This window comes from Garra rufa, chromosome 19, assembly GCF_049309525.1.
Source record: "Garra rufa chromosome 19, GarRuf1.0, whole genome shotgun sequence".
Taxonomy (NCBI): Eukaryota; Metazoa; Chordata; class Actinopteri; order Cypriniformes; family Cyprinidae; genus Garra; species Garra rufa.
In genome coordinates, this window is record NC_133379.1 from 9265282 (window position 1) to 9271281 (window position 6000).

Genomic DNA, 6000 nt, shown 5'->3' on the forward strand with positions numbered 1-6000 from the left:
CTTACTTTATGGAGAGTACAAAAAGATGCCGCACAAATGAGGGAAATAGATCTTTAGACAGGCTCTTTAAAAATGACGGCGCATTAAAATGCGAAGCTGAGCGACCATCAAGATTGTGAAAGAGTCCCCTGGTCCTCCGGGCTCGATTGTGGCGAACCTAGCATTAGATGGGGAATGCACACAGAAGTCATTCTTTCCTTCTGAAATAGTTTGATTTTATATTATGAATATTCAAGCATTCCAAAATATCTTCTAGATATCTGCTCTGACCATAAGTCAACTGCTATAACTGCTATATTCTCTATAGCTGCCTGTTAGGTCACTTCAAAGACTGATTGCACATTTTCCAAGGCTGATAATTGTGATTCATGCATTTGACATCATTTATCAAATTCTCTGCAGCTGTGTGCTTCAAACAGACACTGTACATGGACAGCTGTCCAAAGCTTTCTAGGCTTTTGATTGAGTGCAGTCTGCTGGTAAAGCAGTTTTCATTTTATGAAGTATCACGACATTAAACCAGCTGACCCAGTCTTCTCACCGTGATACCATCATTGCTGTTTGTGCAGAGCATTAGAGGAAGTGTGGCAATCTGATAGGACAGACCATGCTTAGATGCAAGATTTCGTCTAAAATCAATTCTAATAAATTGGTTTTGGAAAAAAGTCTTACGGTCAAAATAGTGTTTTACAAGTTTAGTACTCATAACAGATTTTTTCCGTCTCTAACAGATTTGTTCTGTTTTCTTTGCTTGTATTTTTGCTAGACACAAGTGGTTCATGTGGTCAGCTTTGCATTTTGCTGTTGTATGGCTTTATTATTGTATGCATTACATATGCACTGAAGTTAAAATTCCACTGATACCAAAAAGATGTTTAGAATGTATAAGTATGCATAGAAATTAACATTTAGTAAGTACATTAGTGTACATATACACAACATAAAGTAGGATTATTAAATACTTTAATAAATTATATAAATGTATCTTTTAGTTCATGATGTTTAATACATAACTAATATTAACCAACAAAAGTATAGTGAAGATTGAAGTTTTTGAAGATTTACTTAGAGTGTTCGATAATGCCAAAAGTAATCTAAATGCAAAAATATAGTGAACAAGCACAACAATTAAATATCCAGAATTGAACTATACTGTCAATACTGTCTGTTAACAATATGATACTGATATATTGTGCATCTCTAGTGTATATGTATATGAATATCCATAATACTTGTTTTTATTTTTTATATATAATATTTTTTTAATATTTATTTTATTTGATTGTTTCTGTTAATTATTACAGAACAATAATGAAGTTTCACAGTATGAAGATGAAGGAGATTAATAAAATCATCAGAGATTTATGGCGGAGCACATACAGAGGACAAGGTCTGCTTTTATTGGTGCTTGACTTGATGTATCCCATGCTGATTCTTTCTTTAAACACAAATATTTGTAAATTTTGCATTGTTTTTGTCTCTCACAGACATTGAGTATGTGGAGATACGCTCTGATGTGGATGAGAGCCCCTCCGCTGACCGGAAAAGAAGGACCTATAACTATAGAGTGGTAATGGTCAAAGAAGACACTGCTTTAGACATGCGTGGACGTTGCAGTGCTGGACAAAAGGTCGAAAAGCCCCTACATGCACCTTGGGTTTTCTGTATAAAAATTAATAGTATATTTGTGTGTTGTTACCACTCCATTGAAAAATTCTTTTCAGTCCTGTTAGTCAAAGCACATCTGTCCGATGATTTAATTGGTCGATTAATCAGACTATCACTAGATCAGAATGCGTAATTACAAAATAAATACAAAGCATTTTTTATTAAATCCAATAAAATGTAATCTTTGGCTTTACTGCATGTTTGTCTGCAGGTTCTCGCCTCTCTCATAATACGATTGGCTCTGGCTGAGACGTTCTGTCTGAACTGTGGGATTCTGGCACTGGATGAGCCCACCACCAATCTAGACAAAGAGAATATAGAGTCTTTGGCATATGCACTGGTGGAGTGAGTCTTTATAAAAAAAAAATACAGCCAGTCTTTAAACAGGAAACTCGCTCTATTTACAGCTGGAGGAACATGATGAAACAACTTGTATTTGCTATTTAACTAAAAGATCTACTTTTGGTTTCTTTGCAGGATTATCAAGAGTCGTTCTCGCCAGCGCAACTTCCAGCTCGTTGTAATAACCCACGACGAGGATTTTGTGGAGCTCCTGGGACGATCCAACTACGTGGAGTATTTCTACAGGATCAGGAAGAACCAGGACCAGTGTTCAGAGATCATGAAGTGTAGCATCAACACTCTCAACTCCTACCTGCACTGATGCATCAGATCAGATGAGAGAAAGAAAAATGTTAATCTACAGAGGTGACAGGATCAGCCTCCCTGTACCTACTGACAGAAAGTGAATGTTGGCCTTCTTGTAAATTTACATGACTTCTTTCAGAAATATATACATACACACACACACACACACACACACACACACGCACATACATATATACAGTGCACAGCATAAATAAGTACACCCCCTCTGATTAAATATAAAAGATGTATTTTCTTAAAGGTGCAGTGTGTAGATTTTTGCGGCATCTAGCGGCGAGGTTGTGAATTGCAACAGTCCACCGCTCACCCCTCCCTTTACAGAACTACACAAGCCGATACAGGTTTAAAATCTCGCCGAATAGTGAGATTTCTTTTAAAACACAGTTTAAGGAAATGAAAGCTCTAGCGTTAAGTTCTGCCGGGAAGACTTAATTGTCACGTCACTCAATTTTCATCTATCCAATCACATTCCAACACTTGTGGTATATAAGATCGGTACTTACTCATGTTTGAATTCGCAGATGCTGATGCTTCAATTCACCACCATCCCCCCCACCTCCTCCAAATTTAATCTTTCCCTCCATCTTCCTCACCACCACCACCAGGAGGGTCCCTTACATACCTCACGGGGGTCGGCTGCGCCCCTGCCTTGATCTTCAGGCAGGATATGCAGAGTCCGGACCCTCAGATTGCGAGTTATGGACGGGGCCTACGCCAAAGAACGTTATTGCTTGCTGGGCTGCTAATAAATGGATAATTGTCACAGTATTCATTCTCCTGAGTCTTTCTGGTAGAATTGTATTTACTTAATCAATAAAACTATGTTATTGTGAATATTACTGTTACTTGTTCATCATTGTGTCAGTGTTTTTTCGCAAGAACAACAGTTATGAAACGCGATCTGTAGAGCAGTTTGTCCGTTTAGGGCTACTGTAGAAACATAACGGCGACTTCCATGTGAGGGGACCCGCGGTGTATGTAGATATAAACTGATAATTCTAATAAAAACATAATGGTTCATTAAGTAAGGTACACCCCTGAAAACATAGTTATGTATATTATATTGCACCTCTGTCTAGAGATCATCTCAAATATTACACAGTGCACCTTTAAACATATTCTTAATAAAAAAGAGAAATATATGCCATTAATATTTGTATAAGTTTCTTAGCTAATTTTGTTTAAATGAGGGATAGCAGAAATGAATACACCCTAGATTTAATTCAACAAAGTTTAATATTCTAGTACCTAGTATGTCCTAACTCTAAGTACATTGCTCTGACTTTTTTTGGCACTGAGTGTACAAGTATGTCCTGTTTAACTCCTGGAGGACGACCTCCTTAATGCCCTGGTCTTTAATGGGGAGTGCTGCTCAGCTCATCTCTATAGAATCCCCCACAGGTGCTTAAGAATGTTAAGATTGGGTGAAATTCATGTCTACTGAAGGATTTTTACCTTGGGAGAATGAATATCTTCATTGTCATGTTGATGCCCAACAACTCGGAATGAGGAGAGGGTAGCATCTTCTGTTTTGGGTTTTTTGTATTACATCACACTGTGGTGTGTGAATTGATGACAGTGTTGATAAAATACAAATCCCTCACACCTTCAGCTTTCAAACATTCCTATATATAAGCTTTACTACTACTGAACATCACTGTGGGAACCAGACACTTCTCACTGTACTCCTCCTCAAGCAACACCATAACATTTTAGATGATGTTAGACCCAAAATGATTGATTTTGTCTCATGAGACCAGAGTATGGATTACCAGAAGTCTACATTTTGTAAATATGGGCCTTGGAAAAAGCTAAATAAGTTTATTGTGCTTTGGCTACAGTAGGTGTGGATAAACAACCATGCATGTCACATTTGCAGGCTGTATCTTACTCTATCAGATAAAGTGTCACTGTTTTAATAGATTTCTTGGTGTTTCTCCTGCTCTTTTTCTAGCAAAAACTCACTCATCGCTAAATGAAAGCTTAAAATGAAGACCTAATTAATTTAGGGGTCTTGTCAGTATGACTATGACCAGTATGACTCAGTGGGCTATACAACACTTTTAATTGTCAAGAAATGAATTATATTTTAACAGTTTTGTTTTACAATATTTACCTGTTGATCAAAACTTGCCTTAACCTTACACCAAAATTTTTTATTTAGTAACTTTTAGGAGGGTGTACTAATTTTTGCATAACTGACCAAGCAGACTTGCTGGAATATTATAGCTCTTAAGAACCCTAACATGTCTAACAGTAAAGAGTAATTGCTGAACTTGTTAAGTTTCGGAGGGGGTGTACTCAATTATGCTGTGCATAATATTCTGATAATCGTAATCCTAATTATTTGTGGCTTTTCTTAATCATTTGTTATGCTGGCATCAAAATATGGACTAATTCATTATAAGTATTCAAACTAATTAATCACTTTTAATTTAATTGAACATAAAACAGTATTCACATGAATCCTAACCATATTGAATCCTAACAAAGCAGAAATCTAGGAAAGCTTTAGACCCAGAATCTGTTTTACCTGCCTGTCTAAAGGTCTGTGCTGACCAACTGGCTCCCGTCTTCACACAGATCTTTAACAGATCACTGGAGCTGTGCTTAGTTCCCAACTGCTTCAAACGTTCCACCATCATTCCAGTCCCCAAAAAGCCCCAAATCGCTGGACTTAATGACTACAGACCTGTTGCTCTCACATTTGTGGTCATGAAGGCATTTGAGAAACTGATCCTGGCCTACCTGAAAGACATCACTGGACCCTTGCTGGATACTTTTCAGTTTGCCTTCAGAGCAAACTGGTCTGTGGATGACGCAGTCAACATGGCACTGCATTACATCCTGCAAGACCTTGACAGAACTGGGAATTATGCTAGGATCTTATTTGTGGACTTCAGTTCGGCCTTCAATACCATCATGCCTGACCTTCTCTCAGACAAACTGACACAGCTCTCCATGCCCACCTCCATCTGTCAGCTTCTTGACAGACAGGCAGCAGCTAGTGAGGCTGGGTAAACTCACATCTAGGACTATCACAATCATCACTGGTGCCCAACAGGTTTGTGTACTCTCCCCACTGCTCTTCTCCCACTACACAAATGAAGGCACTTCAAAGGACCCCTCTGTCAAGCTCCTGAAGTTTGTGGACAACACTACAGTCATCTGCCTCATCAAGGACGGAGACGAGTCTGCATACAGACAGGAAGTTGATCAGCTGGATGGTGGAGTCTTAACAACCTGGAGCTAAACACTCTCAAAACAGTGGAGACTATCATAGACTTCAGGAGGAAACCCCCTGCTCTCCCCCCACTCACCATCATGGACAGCACTGTGGCTACAGTAGAGTCATTCAGATTCCTGGGTACCAGCATCTCTCAGGACCTGAAGTGGGACAATCACATCGAAAAAGGCCCAGCAGAGGCTGCATTTCCTCCGCCAGCTGAGAAAGTTCAACCTACCACAAGAGCTGCTAAAACAGTCCATCCTGTGTTCATCTATAACTGTTTGGTTTGGTTCAGACATCAGAAGACTACAACAGAGAGTCAGGGCTGCTGAGAGGATTATTGGTACCTCTCTACCCAGCCTCCAAGATTTTTACACCTCCAGAGTCAGGAAAAGGGCTAAGAAAATCACTCTGGACCCCTTACACCCAGTCCACTC

The 6000-nt window shown here is 39.0% G+C and overlaps 1 pseudogene; it reads left to right on the plus strand.

Annotated features, from left to right (window-relative positions):
• Positions 1 to 3168, plus strand: part of LOC141291951 (DNA repair protein RAD50-like) — a 33785-nt pseudogene extending 30617 nt beyond the window's left edge.
• Positions 3169 to 6000: the final 2832 nt, after the last annotated feature.